The sequence below is a fragment of the Octopus sinensis genome, linkage group LG4 (assembly GCF_006345805.1).
Source record: "Octopus sinensis linkage group LG4, ASM634580v1, whole genome shotgun sequence".
In the NCBI taxonomy this organism is placed as follows: domain Eukaryota; kingdom Metazoa; phylum Mollusca; class Cephalopoda; order Octopoda; family Octopodidae; genus Octopus; species Octopus sinensis.
In genome coordinates, this window is record NC_043000.1 from 139,524,952 (window position 1) to 139,541,911 (window position 16,960).

At 32.4% G+C, this 16,960-nt stretch overlaps 1 long non-coding RNA gene across 1 annotated transcript; it reads left to right on the plus strand.

Moving 5' to 3' along the window:
* The first annotated feature begins 785 nt into the window (after positions 1–785).
* LOC118763289 lies at positions 786–14,821 on the plus strand. Its single transcript, XR_004999040.1, has 3 exons — positions 786–799; positions 1,621–1,623; positions 14,631–14,821. It is a non-coding gene; the product is annotated as an uncharacterized LOC118763289 (long non-coding RNA).
* The last annotated feature ends 2,139 nt before the right edge of the window (positions 14,822–16,960 follow it).

Sequence of the window (16,960 nt, forward strand, 5' to 3'; positions counted from 1 at the left end):
CTTCTTTCAGTTTCCGTCTACCAAATCCACTCACAAGGCTTTGGTCGACCCGAGGCTATAGTAGAAGACACTTGCCCAAAGTGCCACACTGTGGGACTGAACCTGGAACCATGTGGTTGGTAAGCAAGCTACTTACCACATAACCACTCCTACACCTACGTTATTCATAATGTGCATGAATGTTTTACATTTGGAATCAATGTCTTTGGTACTGGGTCACAACCAGTTTCCATAGATGTCGAGGACCTTTCTTACAATCGTTGTTGTTCCCAATAAGGTAGATTTCTGAATTGATGCAACTCGTGTAGTTACACCAGTCTCAATAAGGGAACTGTTACGTCTGTTGGTAATGTTACCTTGAGCACTTCTGACAACTGGGATTATTTTTTGTAGAAATCCTCTGCTGTCGTCGTATTTCCCTAGCCAAATCCTGTTATTTTCCTATTTTTTTCTCTCCTCTTTGACCCCTACATTCATGTCCACAGACATAACCACACATATGATGATGTAATCTTTTTTCAAAGTCAATCCTAAGCATAACCATCAGCCCATTTTTACAGGTCAAGTGATAGTGTTGGCTAAGTAGTTGATTTTTAAAGTTTGAAACATTCTTTTGAAATTAAATCAGGAACAAAAGTAAAAAATTATATTATTTCTAAAGATTGTAATGTTACTAGCAGTCCAAATATGTTTCAGACCCATTCAAACCAGTGAACAAGCTACTCACTACTTTGTCATGGAAAATATATTCCATTTGCTGACAAATGGTGTTTAAACACCTATAACAACTCACAGTGCTGTCTACCCAGACTATGAGATGCAAGCATTTTGGAGTAATTAACCCCTCTTCAGTCACAGACACCAGGCAGTCGGTACTGTGAGCTGATTGAAGAGACTGATTATCTTATGCTTTTCCAGTTGTCATATGGCGACTGGCAATGCTGTGTGGTGGATCACTGTAAGTAAATTACAGAAGAGGAGTGCTAAACAGTGATAAGTACAATTGTAATGTTATTTGTTCATCGTTTGTTTAACGTCCACTTTCCATGCTAGCATGGGTTGGACGATTTGACTGAGATCTGGTGAACCAGATGGCTGTACCAGCCTCCAGGATGATCTGGCAGAGTTTCTACAGCAGAGTTTCTACAGTTTCTACAGAGTTTCTACAGGATGATCTGGCAGAGTTTCTACAGGAAGGATGCCCTTCCTAATGCCAATCACTCTGAGAGTGTAGTGGGCACTTTTACGTGCCACTGGCACGAGGGCCAGTCAGGCAGTACTGGTAATGGCCACACTCAAATGGTGCTTTTTATGTGCCACCTGCACAGGAGCCAGTCCTGTGGCACTGGCAACGACCTCACTCGAATATTTTTTCACATGCCACCAGTACGAGTGCCAGTAAGGCGACGCATGAGGCACATTTGAACCAGTGAAGAAGCTACTCACAGCATTTTGTCATAGAAAATTTCTGCCTAGTATCCATGACCAAAGAGGAGATAACTACTCTGAAATGCGTGCATCTCATGATGTGGGTAGATGGCACTGCAAGCTGATATAGGTGAATACACACCATTTGTCAACAAGCGGGATATATTTTCCATGACAAAACCCAGTGAGTAGCTTGTTCGAACATGCCTTAGGTATATTCAGCCTGATAATAATATTACAATTTTACTTATCACTGCTTAGCGCACCCACTCTATAATCTCTAAAGAATATTTGCCAGAGAGGATCCTGTGGAGGCACATGGCCTAGTGGTTAGAGCAGAGAACTCGCATTTGAGAGATCACGGTTTCAAATCTCAGACTGGGTGATGTGTGTGCTTATGAGCGAAACACCTAGGCTCCACATGGCTCCGGTAGAAGGTAATGGTGAACTTCTGCTGACTCTTTTGCCACAACTTTCTCTCACCCTTTCCTCCTGCATCTTGCAGCTCACCTGCGATGGACTGGCGTTCCGTCCAGGTGGGGAACCTATATGCCAAGGAAACCAGGAAACCAGCCCTACTGAGCCAGTCAGGGCTCAAGAAGGAACAAACAACAAGAGAGGATCCTCAAATTTTATTACTGCAATATTGGTTTCTCTGCAATCCAAGTCTTTTACGCTTCTATAGTTTAAGTTATGTTACTAATGCTTTTTTTTAAGGTATGGAAATTACTGCTTCAATCTAAAATATCTTGAGTATTTATGTTTAGAATCAAGTACTACTTTATATGGTTTTACTCACTTTAATTTCAACTAATTAGAAATAGTAATATGTAAGATCAAATAAGCAAAAAGTTTCTCATCTTGCTTATGTAAGACATTTATGCTAATCTTTAACACAACGGGGATTCAGTACAAGCAGTCAGATGATTAGAGGAAACGTCTGACTGTATTAAGTTATTTCCGTCAAGATTCTGAATTGAAATTCACTTCTCTGATACTACTTTGGTCTTAACCTATTTGAAATCAATAACATGTAAATCACTAATGTTCACAAGTGGATTCAGTGAACTTTACTCCCTGGGATGCATCAAACAATTCTATGTTATGAATTGCTTTGAGGGAAATTGAGACAGCAGAATACTTAACTGGATGTGTAACTCATACCTCAGAAAGTTAATCCTCCTCAATTTTATTATACCTTTTCACTTGGTATTGAGATCAGTTAGCAGTAATATAGGGGATTTAATTCAGGTAGCTATAATTTTCTCTCTCTCTCCTTCTTTCTCTTTTCCTCTTCTCTCCTTCTCTTCTCTCTTCTCTTTCTCTTTGCTATTTTGTCCAGTGATAAAATAACTGGATTATTTTTTTTTAATTGGTGATGACAATAGATTAGTGATAAGCTGCATTTAAATCTTGTTTGTAACATGATTTTAATTTTTGCCTGAAAGGATATCCTGTTTCACTTAAGTCATAAATATACTTAACAAAGCTCAGAAAAAATACACAGGGACATGTTCTGCTTGGAAACCAAAAGGTATCAATAGTTCTAACATACTCTATACACTGAGCACAAAATTTTTAAAAAATAAAACTTTAATTAAATAAGTATAGACTGCAGGTAAATGAAGTGAGGAGTTTGATTGATCTTGGAAGTCTGACAACAACCCTGGATTTCATTTGGTCTTATCATTTGGATATCACTTGGTCAATAAAGCATAGTCATTGAAGTATAACAATACCAGAATAAATCTGGATTGTTGCCATATTTCCAAGTTCAAGGAAATTCTTCTCAGCATTGTACAAATTCTATTTTTTAATTAATTAAAGTTTCAGAGTTGAGTTTGTGTTTCTTTATCAAAGTAACGATTCTTTCCTCTCAGCATGAGATTAATTTTCATTAGTAAAAATTCATTAACTTATGATATGAACCACCTTAACATCAATTTTACAATACTAAAAGTGGCACGAATGTCATAAATTACTATTTAATCTTTTAAAGTAAAGTATGTTTTCTGACATATTTAAAGATAACTAATTTCTAAATTTGACACAAGATCACAATATTTAGAAAAAGTAGTACATTTAATTTAGTCAGCTATAATACTTAGTGGTTACATTTTATTTCACTGATTCTGAAAGGATGAAATGCAGTATCAGCAGAGGTTTTAACATTTATAATCAAAGAAAACAGATAATGAAATCTAATGAGAAATGTAACTGATTTTTTTTCTATTGGTAAATAATTATAAGATTTGATCTCAGAATGCAGAGGGATATAACTAAATATCACAAAACATTAACTACACTACTACACCAATTCTACTACTGCTGACCTGAGAAATCAATATTGTTAGTTATTTTAACAAATAACTACAGATATAAAACAAGTAATCTTGTAATTTTATGACTAATTATAACAAAGTTATGTTTTTGAGCATCAGAGTAGATCAGTAAAACAAAGTAATGATCAAAAATGTGCATTCTTTCCCAATAGAAAGCATAGAAGTTCAGTCACATTTATCATTAATTTAATTTCATTATCAGTTTTTCTTTGATCTTATATTCTAAAGCCTTCATATATTAGATTTTTGAAATAAAATGTTTTTTTTCTTTAAATCAAAATAAATATATATGTATTTTTACTGAAACTCTATACAATATACCCAATAGATTACATCAAAACATGTAAAATTTTATACCTCAAAGTAAAGAAATATATGTATTAGACACATATACATATATATATATATACATGCATACACGCATATATACATATACACATATACATACATACGTACATGAATATATATATGTGTGTGTATATATGTATGTTTATGTGTGTGTGTGTATGTGTGTTTGTGTGAGTGTGTGTGTACATGCAAATACACACATAAGTGAATAGAATAAATATAAAAGAAAATTGTATTTTATTTACCTTCTGGTGGAGGTGGGCATGGTCTTTCTCTTCTAAAAGTTCAAAGATACTAATTGCTTACCAGAAAAGAAAAATAACTCTAAAAACAATGCTGTAATCACAATGATATTTGACGGAAAAACTAAAAGTTTAATAGAAAGAGTTATGAAAAACTATCATTTTTGTTAAAACAAAACACATTTTTCATTTTGTATTAATATTAAAGCCACTCATTACAATTAGTATTTCGTTTTTTTTTTTAATAAATTTTCATTGATCAGAATTTGATGGTTAGGATTTGTTTTATGTTATATTGTACAATTTCAACTTGTAATTAATACATTTCTTTTTAAATTTTAGCAAATAATAAAATGTTTCATCAATTCTTCATTTTTATGGCGTTTTAGTAAATTTTAAGTATCAGAAATTAAGCAAAATTTATATATTTTTCAAAAAGAATATTTTCAACAGATTGAAATAAAAGGCATAGATCAATGTCAGTTGGATAGCTGTGTTCAAGTATGAGGGTTAATATATTAATTAAATGATATGTTGCCAAGAATCATATGATAAAATTATTGGGAAAGATAAATGCAAAAATTTGCTGATTCTATTGTAAGTAGGCAAGAGTGGCTGCTTTGAAATATACTCCATACTTTTCATTTTAGGCTTATCTTTTCTGAACAAACATGTTTAAATGTAGGGATGATAGGTTTTATGGATAGTTTGATAATACCCTTGAAGCTCTTCTAAATTACAGCCGTAAGTTCTTATATTCATGTACAAATCCAATTCACTGTTAAACCAAAAGAAAAATGTAATGATGCATGATAAAATGCACATGAAGGAGCATTAGCTAAAATGCGGCTATGTACATCTACATTACATGATCATGTGTACTCAAATGTAGAAAGACCTTTGTTGTAGTATAACTATCATGGAAAGAGTTGTTGTGTTTATGTACAATGGCTGTGAAAATACACAGAGCTAGGTTACAAATCACAGCATTAAACTGTGGGATGCATGTGCCTGTGTTCTTATGCTTCATCAGCTTCAGATACTGTGAATCCATAAGATATCATCATCATCATCATCATCATCGTTTAGCGTCCACTTTCCATGCTGGCATGGGTTGGACTGTGCAACTGAGGTCTGGGAAGCCAGAAGGCTGCACCATGCCCAGTCTGATCTGGCAATGTTTCTACGGCTGGATGCCCTTCCTAATGCCAACCACTCCATGAGTGTAGTGGGTGCTTTTTACGTGCCACCAGCACAGGTGCCAGACGAGGCTGGCAAACGGCCACGATCGGATGGTGCTTTTTATGTGCCACCGGCACGGAGGCCAGGCGAGGCTGGCAATGGCCACGATCGGATGGTGCTTTTTATGTGCCACCGGCACAGAGGCCAGGCGAGGCTGGCAAACGGCCACGATCGGATGGTGCTTTTTACGCGTCACCAGCATGGAGGCCAGGTGTAGTAAAACTGAAAAGGCAGGTATCCAACTAGAGAGAAACAGACTGTGTCAACTACAGACAGACAGAGTTAACAACAGTGGAGAAAAGTTGTTGATAGTCTATGTTCCGTATGGAAGGAACTGGTTTAAGTTGAGTACATTGTCAACATGAAAATTTTTCTTTTCTAAGGAAGTTACTGCAGTAAAAGTCTTTTTATGTTTATGTGTATAATACTTAAATTTTGCAATTCATTTTGTGCCATCAGTTTCATATATATATCATCTACTTATATTTTTTGTACTTTGATGTAAAAGATATTGTTTACATGATGAATCTGATAAAAGCACAAAGAGTTTAGCAAATTTAAATCTCTTTTTTGATATTGTAAAACAAAGATTTATAGAAAGAACATTATATTTCTGTAAATTAATCATTTGCTAATTCAAACTTATTTCTTATTAGATTATTGGATTTGCTGGCTACACTAATATATCAAACTAAATCATGCATAATTGCTTCTACAAGTCTAACTCACAATGTCCAACATCATGTTAACATGAGTATCAAAGACTAAACACAAACATGTATTGCTTCACATACATAATGTTAGAATGTAATGTCTTCAGAACATAAATGAATAAACATAAAAAATTTGTGTACTTGGTACATCTAAAATATCTAAATATATGTGTAACCAGGAATGCTGAAATTGAATGTTAGTTTTCAATTCATAGACAATTTTTTTGAGATACTTGATAATACCTGGGCCCAAGCAAGTAAATACTATCTCTACAACCCTCTCTCCTAGATCTGTACCTGACCATGAGAACAAGTAGTGCTCACAGGTTTTAGATTTTTCATAACCAGTGAGATCTGTTTTAGATACAACAGCCACTGACTGAACCATTTTTTTCATCTACTTCTTCTATTACTACTTAAATAACATCTATTTTTCTTCTTTCGTTTTACACTGTTTTGCCTTTCATATACTTTTGCAAAGTTCTCTTAATTTAGCAATGTTTTCTAATGACCTATTCAGCAAGTCTGGTCACTTGATGTAGGAGATTATAAGAAATTCATGGACACTGTTTTTATTTCATTATAACAGGTCATATGACAAACAGAAATCTATGCAAGAGTTACTTCTATCAATACAAAGTATTTCCTGAACCAATTTTAGTATGTTTACAACCTTAAGATATAGTTTGTAATTTATAAATGCTCTTTTGTTTCTTTAAAAAAGCAAGTGAACTGCTTAATAGTTTGACTCTAGTTTTAGGCATAAAGCAATACATAGTATACTTTCAGAGAACTGTAACACCATTATGAAAAACAACTGTTTTGTTAAACTGTTGAATTACTTCCTAATCATGGATGAAGAAAATTAAATAATTGTTTTTGCAATTAGAACAGGAAATGATACAGAAAATACTATTTTGATGACTTTCAAAACTGAAACAATAATTACATTCTAAACTCTTCTTTATAACAACTTTCACTCAAAAATATATCAATAATAATAATAATAAAGATAGTAACAATAATAGTAATGACAACAAAAACAAAAACAACAACAATAATAATTTAATAAATATCAAACAACATTTAGCGAAGAAATACAAATTTCAATTGGTTAATGTCACCATGTAAAACACTTGCTTTGTTTGATTTAACATAATTTGATACGAATGTAATAAACACCAATAGTATGATCAGTAATAGAAATAAATGAATAAATACAAAACAACTATCCAATTAAATGATGGGTATTATATCTAATTTAACATTTATTTAATTCATTTAAGAGAAATGAAAAAGAACATTCATAAAAATACAAAATTTGTGTGATAAAACATTTAATGCTAGGTTTTGCCTTCCATTCAGTCAACCAAATAGAACATTTCCAGACAAATTATATGCCCAGTCAGAATGTAATTTTAAATATTGGATAATTATAGCTTTAATTACACAATCTTGTTTTCTTTTTAATTAATTCATATATTTAACTTTTACTTCCAATTTTTGAAAAGTAATTGGAAAATAAAATAATTAAGAAAAAAACTTTATTATTAATCTATTTACTATTTTCTCTTCTTAAGGAAGACATGCTTTTAATGATATTTCTTTTTATGTAATTGCTTAGAAATATTAGACTTACCTAATCAGTAAAATTTAGGGCAGGAATTACATCTGTTCAGTCATGCAACTAACTAAAGGACAGGAAAAAGGCATCTTTTAATGAAAGGATTATTGTTCCGTATGGATGGGATGTAATTACATTGTGTGCATATATGGTATCTGAACTCAATCTCAGTTTTAAAATTTTCATTAATTCTTAAATTATAGAATAATACAATTAACTTTCTTTGTACTCATTTACTACATTCATTTATGAGCAATGAGATACACAAGAATAATTATTCAATAATAAGAAATAGTTTGATAAAAATTATAATTTGTTGGATTATTAACGCCATCTTTAGTCCACTGATTCATATGTAGTTTAGAAATAAATGTTCCTAGTTTTGATTCAGTCTAGAACTCTGAATACATTCAGTAATAATGTGCTTGAAGAAGATCAATGATCAAAATGATTGAAACACACTGTAGGTGTAAATATTAAAATATATCTAATAATAAAATGAAATAATCTGAAAAATAATGACCACAGCAATAACTCATCTCAGGCATTTATAGATTTTTAAAAATGATTTCGTTAATTAAATGGAACAAATTTAGAAACAAAGCCAAGTCCAAAACGAAACTGATGCATTCTATCTTGCATTATTTGTATGATTAAATGTTAAATTCTTGACAGAAAAAAAAAACAAGTGAATGTAAATATGAAACATGAGAAAGTGCAGATTAACTACTTGGGATACAGAATAACTGATGATGGATTTGCTAACTTGCCATGTTGAACTGAAATTTTAGGCATTAGCACAATTAATTAACTTATTATTAGGCAGTAACATTAGTAATTAACTTATTAAGCAGTATCACTAATAGTTAAATTATTACCAGGCTCAATAGTGGTTGTTTTGAATTCTAACATATTCTGAAAAAATCAACATTTAAGTGGAGAGTATGAAAAATAAATATCTATAAGAAGATTTTCTTCAACACCATTGTGGCAATGCTAATATTTCTATTATAATCAAAATAATTATGGTGTACTTTTAAGTTTATGTAAAAATACATGCAACAATCCATCATGCTTTTAATATGAATGCTGTTAAATGTTAGACATTAATAATAATGAGTACATGGCAGAGTTGGTAGGAGGTGAGAGACAAAATGTTTTTACTGCCTTTGATTAGGTAATTAAAGTTCTAACTTCAAATCTGACCCTGGTTTACTTAGTTTGACATCATTCCAAAGTCAATTACCGTAAATCTTCGAGTATAATCCGAATTTTTTTCCCAAAATTTAAAGGTCAAAATCCCTAGTGGATACTATATATAAGGTTAAAAATGAAAAATATTTTCTAAGCAATGTCCAAGTCTCTATTTGCTGTCCAGCAATATTTATTTAGACGCATTTTGTGATGTCAGGTGCAAAAATACCTTAAGCTAAGCTTGAAAGCAATGAAAAATCATCTATAACTTGCAGTAAGCAACATTTATTAAAATAAAAGTATTCAGAACACAGAATAACATGTAAGAAAAACAATTTACAAACATATTCACATTCTCATATAACAGTTAAGAACATCACCATTATTATATTATACATGTGAGGAAGTGTTTGTTCGACTAGGTGCTGGTGGCTTAATTATGCACGACTCAAGTTAAAGAAGGGGTTTGTATTATGCACAAGATTTAGGTTTTACAGAGGTACAACCCCCTAAAAATCCCCTGCATATTATACTCAAGGGTGGACTATACTTGAGGATTTACGGTATATAATCACTTGCGTATAAAATAAGTATTGGGCTCCATGTAACCGACCATACCATCCACATACAGTGTGGCTTAAGAAGTAAAAGAATTGTGGATAAAGATTTACCAGTATTCTTAATATTCTCTTTTTACTCTTTTTACTTGTTTCAGTCATTTGACTGTGGCCATGCTGGAGCACCGCCTTTAGTCGAACAAATCGACCCCAGGATTTATTCTTTGTAAGCCCAGTACTTATTCTATCGGTCTCTTTTGCCAAACCGCTAAGTGACAGGGATGTAAACACACCAACATCGGTTTTCAAGCAATGCTAGGGGGACAAACATATACACATACATATATACATATGCATATATACGACAGGCTTCTTTCAGTTTCTGTCTGCCAAATCCACTCACAAGGCATTGGTCGGCCCAAGGCTATAGCAGAAGACACTTGCCCAAAGTGCCACGCTGTGGGACTGAACCCAGAAGCATGTGGTTGGTAAGCAAGCTACTTACCACACAGCCACTCTTGCGCCTAGTCACAAAAACTTAAGGCAAATCGTAAATTATTAATAATTGCTAATTTCATTATGAAAAGCATATTTTTTTATAATTAAGAATAACTATTATTCAACCATTTTTTTTCGTTTGCATTTTTAACGAAAAGTTAAGATCTGCTAAAGATGTCACCTCAGAAGTGGAGAAAATAATTTATAATTTATAAGTTGATATCAACTGTATATGCAATAAACTGATCAGATTAAAAGTGAAAGTAAAGGAGACTGGATATGTCTTAGATTAGGACATTTTACTTGATTCTGTTATAATTGAAATATTACAGAAATGAACTGGGTTTGAATTTGCATTTACAGCATTGATTGGAAAATTATAAAGTTATCTTCAGAAAGTGAATCAGCTTGAGTGAATGGAATTTGTGATTGGTAGAATTCAGAAATAGTTAATTATCTAGAATATTACTGACAAGTAATTTGGTTTTAATATCATAATTCTTTTATCATTTTCAGCGATATCAGCTTGTCTTCTTGCTAAACTCATTTGTAATATACTTGGTGGTAGTTGCCTAATTATCACCACATGTCATGTTCTAACAAGATGCTTGCAGTATTACCAACTGACATTGCCTGTATCAATGTATTAATCAATGTAACAGTAAATGTAGTAATGCCACCGTCATGAAATCTCTTGTCAGAGATTAAGATATACACCTGGTGGTGAATGTCAGTAAAGGATAGGATTAAGATATCATGGTTAGGTTATTGCGCACCATCTATCACATAGAAGGAAAATTCAGACAGATCTAAAAGAAGGGCTTTGAGGCATTTGAGGTTCAGCAAAGACATGACTGTGTGCATTCACATAACTGACTGGGGGTGCATTGGAAAACCCAGAGTCAAAACTGTATGTTAAGACAATATTTATCGATTATAGTATCGGCCTTGTTAATATCACTTAAGACATATAGTCAAGGCAATCAAACCACAAACATTGTTTAAAGCAGGAACATTTTACAGGTGCATTCAAAAGAAATTAGAATGCTATATGAAGGAGATTTTGACTGCTATTTCTCACAAGTCAAATTATCACATGGGGATGGCCTCTTCTTTTTAATTTCCCAGTCGCCTAATGTGATGTACCTATAAATGGTTCCTATTGACAATAAATTAAACAGCACACTGTGAAAGCAAGCAAGATATATGTCAAAAACTATAGATGAGTTCAGAGCTCTGACAAAATTTTAGCTTCATCATAGATTTGTATTACAGCCATAGTTCATGGATTTTGTGTAAGATTTTTGTAAAGTCTTAGTGTTTTTTATATTCATTAATTCTCCCTAATAATGGAACAGTTTATATTTTGACTTTCTTTTAAATCAGTATTAATCTTTTCAAACGTTAAGCTGTAGAATTTTCATACCTATCTCACAGAGAACAAGTCTTTATTTTCCTTTCACTCTGGTGGATAATGGTGTTCAATCTTGATATTCTTACACAAATACGGACTGATAGCAACACAGCTACAACATACAAGATAATTTATGCAGTTGAGGAGCATCAAGCTTTTTGCAGTTACCTTTCAATTTAACCTTAATTTAGAATACTTTTTAACCTTTTTTAACTATTTATTTAGAATACTTGATAGCATGTAAGCAAATTATGTAGATTTTTTAAAAATACTAACATCATTTTAGCTCCTCTTTTCTGAAAATCCACTTCTATGAGAGATCATGTCACTTTTATTTTATACAAATATCCCAGTATGAAGACACACCTTACTGGCCAACTTGCATTGCCCACACTCATGTACACAGATGTGGCCTTCACTTGCAAATTTTCATGTATATCATATAGATTTTAGTTGGTAGGAGGTGAGAGACAAAATGTTTTTACTGCCTTTGATTAGGTAATTAAAGTTCTAACCTCAAATCTGACCCTGGTTTACTTAGTTTGACATCTTTCCAAAGTCTATTATATAATCTTTCTTTCTTTGCACCCTTTTCAAGCCTAGCCAGGCTCATGGGCCCGGTTTTCTGGTTTCTGTGGTGTATGTGTTTCCCCCAGCTGGACGGGACACCAATCCATCGCAGCTTTACTCAAGAAACAGGAAGAGAGAGTGAGAGAAAGTTGTGGCAAAAGAGTACAACAGGGGTCGCCCCGCCTCCCTGCCAGAGCTTCATGGATTTTAGTTTGCTTATTGCATGCATGTTCATAGTATTTTGTATCAGTTGCTTGACTAATACCCTTTATATAGTTTCCTTCTGTTAGTCATTTTACTTCTATCTGTTTTACTTACCTGATGCTTCATATTGATCGTAGTGTGCTGTTTTCTCAGCATATATAAAGAAGAGGCTGATGTAGCAAGCTCATGCAGATGTTAATTTAATTTCACCTTTGCTGCTTATGTTTATCTAGCTGGTTAAAATTTCTGACTGGTTAATCTAACCAATCAGAGATTTTGCCCAAGTAGAAATAGAGATTAATGGTAGACTTGGAAAGCTGTCTTATTTGGCTCTTTTCTTTCTCTCTGACTCTTATCCAACTAGATATTTGCCAATGACTTGCTTCTATAGATTTATTTCTACAAGTTTAAATGTGCATGCACATTTATTTTTTCTTTACAGCTAACAGTTATCTGATTGCCTACACTTCATTCTATTATAAAAATTATTCAACAGGCAGGAACATTTTCTGCTCAAAATCCAAAAATGTAAAATATATGATATATATATATCCATTTACCATCTCATTTCTACAACCCATTATTTCTGACTTCTACAAAACATTTTCATAAACACTATTGTGTAATCTTTACCTCATCTGGGGTTATTACTTAAGGACAATTATATTTACACTGTTTGAAATGTATCCTATAATAATCTGTATTTTCAAACCATGTACTATGTTGTAACTGTTATTTTGTTTTAACATTAAGATCAGAAGGGGTTAATTTTTTGATAGCATATAAGCAATTTAAAAGAACAGTCATATATAATTCCTCCTTGCTGCTGTCCCTACAAAAACTTCTTTTAATTTCCTACAGATACATGAAAAATTGATACTTATGATGGCATACAAACACCCTGAATTATTTTAGTTAATACAAAGTTATGCTTACGTACATTATTGTTTGAAAATCTCCTATGCATCCTTAACTACATACTTACCTGTCTGTCTGTCTGTCTCTGCCTCTGTCTGCCTCTGTCTCTCTCCGTCTCTCTCTCTATCTGTCTACTTCACTTTGTATTTATCTATCTATCTATACACGCACACACACACACATGCACACATTCATCCAAAATGGAGATGTAGACCGTTCCTCCATGTGATTGGTTTGAAACTTGTTATTAAGATAGTTTTCTCAACATGAAATCAATGGTAGCCTTAATACACAAATAAAGAAATTCTATCCACCAATGCAGTGTTGAGCACTCGTTCTTGTTGTTCAACATTTATGCATATAAATATATATGTATATATATATGTATATATATATATATATATATATATATATATATATATATGTATATATGTATGTATGTATAGTCAATCAAAACAAAAACAAGCAAGAAAAAACAACAATGCAAGGATGTGGAATAAGTACTCTTATTGGACGCTCAGGAAAAGAAAGTAAAGAAAGAGGATTTCATGTTTTGAGTGGAGCTCTTCATCAGAAATATAGAAAATTCCAAAGAAGGGAAGACGGAGAAAGAAAATCACTAATGATACACACATGTATATATATGATAAAGTTGTTTTTTTTTCTAATTTATATATATATATATATATATATATATATATATATATATATATAAATTAGACAAAAAACAGTTTTATCAATTCAAAATGAACAATTAAATTACACCATCTAGAAAATTACATATAATAGAAAAATTGAAATTAAAATAACAATAAAATGTCAAAGATTAAATAAATTGCAAAAACTAATAAAAACGTATATAATAGGTAGAAAAACGACACGTGTTTCGTGGCTATATTTAAGAAATGATTATAGTAGTAGAGAAATCACTTTGATATAAATATAGTCGCTCATCAGGTTTAAAATAATTATATATATATATAAAAATTATATATATATATATATATATATAAATTATATATATATATATATATATAAAATTATATATATATATATATATATATAAAAGAAAAAATTAAGATTCAGTTGAACTAGGTACTTAAGTTGAGGCACCAAGCCAGTCCAGCATTAACTGCACAGCTCAAAGTAAGGTGAATAAAATAAAAATAAGTAACAGTATGTCAAGCATTAGTGCAATATGACCATTTCAAGTGACTCCATTTAATTGAACAATGCAAACATTACATCAATTTAAATACAGTGCTATCTTCAGTTGCAAGAAATATGGATTTTCAACAGACACGAATTATTAATATAATTTTTCTCAAATTAGTAGTATTCTAGCCTTAAATCTTTTGTTGGTGATAAGAAGGTAGATAAAATAAAATTAAAAAGGAATTACAATCCTATGACCCCCACTGTGTTCCATGCCACTCCAAAATTATAGTTGTTCTTCTCTTAGATTATTCTTGCTGCAATAATAGCAACATGAAATTCTTCCATCCTCTAGCTACGATAAAATATTTGAGAAAAATTATTGCTTGCATTGTTCAATTAAATGGAACTGCTTAAAACCGGTCGTATTCCACTTATACTTGACATCTTGTTACTTATTTTGATTTTATGTGTATATAATTATATATATATATATATATAGAGAGAGAGAGAGAGAGAGAGAAAGAGAGACATACACTCCCACACATACATATACACACACATGTATGCATGCATACATTTCAGTAAAGTGTGCAGTCTTACTATATCATTCACTAACTATATCATTTCCAGTTCTTCCCAATTGTAGAGTAGCATAGATGTTTCTCCTTTTCTTCTTCACCTCAAATCTGGAGCATGAGATAAACTTGAAACTTCAGCTATAGTGTAAGTATTCTATATCGTATGTATGCACAAATTTTCTACCAATGGCAGATATGTTTTGATTATGTATATCTCATTAATGAATATATTTTTGTGCATAATTTTTGCTTGTATTGTAAGTTAAAGTTAAGTTCTTTCAAAATTATGTATAATTGGCATAAAATATTAGTCTACATGATAAAATAAAATGAAACAGATGAGTGAATAGATACACTTAATCTTTAGTCTACTGAGCAGCAGTCATTCAGAAAAATTTTAATGTATTTCTTCATGGAGGTGAAGTTCTGCCCAGCTAGGATGAAATCAACAGCTGATGTGTATAGTAAAGTCTGGTTTTATTAAATTGTCTGAACATGTTTCTGTATATATTAAATTAGATTATTTTCAGATATTCATTTCCTTTAATGCACAACTTCAACTTACATTTTTGCTGGAGATTTTCATTTGATAATTTCTTTTCGTGAATAACTGGTGCGTTAACAGTATTCCGTTACATTGATATTCTTTAGTACATAGTATGTATATCTATAGCTTTTAGCCAACATTGTGCATAATAGAAAACTGTAAACACTTCGCCAGACACATTTTACATTGCAAAAAGCAGTTAGGTAGACATACTTAAATCCTGTTTTGGGGGTTTCATCAATTACTGAGCACCCTTTGTAAATCTTTATTCGTATTCTTATTCTTATCATCTGCTGTGTCGACGCCCCCAGACGATGAAGTAGACTAGCCCAATACGTAGATATAGAGGGAGAAGTCAAGACGTCGGAGACTTGAGTAGAGGTCATCCGAACGTGCAACATCACACCATCATTATTATTATTATTATTATTATTATTATTATTATTACTTTTTTTTTTTCTTCTTTCAAATTTGCTTCTATTTCTTGCCGAGTGTCTTCCCGACTCCTAGGGCAAAGAAACTCATAGTATACATTGGTAGGCCATTAAACCAAACTCAGTAGTTCATTCATTTAAAAAAAATTTTTTTTTAAAGTTAAATTAAAATACATGAGCAGCAACAGTTCTCACATCGACAATGCTCTTCTCAATACGTGTGATGTACCAGTTAAGACAATCTTTTGCACTTCTTGCAGGGATGGTAAGCCAGGGATCATTCTCATATAATTTTCGGTTCCCTTCTTGATCATTCCTAGTGCTCCTACGATCACTGGTATTGTAACCGCCTTGAGATGCCACATTTTCTCAATTTCAATGAGTAGGTCTTTATATTTTCTGAGCTTGTCAAACTCTTTCGCTGAGATATTATGATCACAGGGGATGCTCATGTCGATCAATAAGCAAACTTTATTGTTTTGGTCTTTCACAACAATATCTGGTTTATATATTGGCCAATTGTGGTTGTTTTGTAAGCTAGTTCAAATTGGATCAGGCCTCGACCTCCTTGGGCTCTGGGAAGGTAAAGGCGATCTACGTCTGCCTTTGGGTGGTGCATCCTATTACAACTCAGCAGCTTGCGTATTTTTCTATCTATATTCTTTACTTCACTCATATTCCAGTTCAACACATTGTAGCTATAAGTAACAACTGGAACTGCTAAGGAATTTATAGCTAACACCTTGTTACGTGCATTTAGTTCAGATTTCAGGACTGCACGAACTCTCCTATAACATTCCTTCCTGATTTTCTCTTTCATGCTTGCATGCTGAATACCAGAGCCTTCATTTATCCCTAAATATTTGTATGTTTGTTCTTGCTCAAGCTCTCTTATGACAGTGTCAACATCTAACACGACTGAATTTGTGGTCTTCACTTTCCCTTTCTG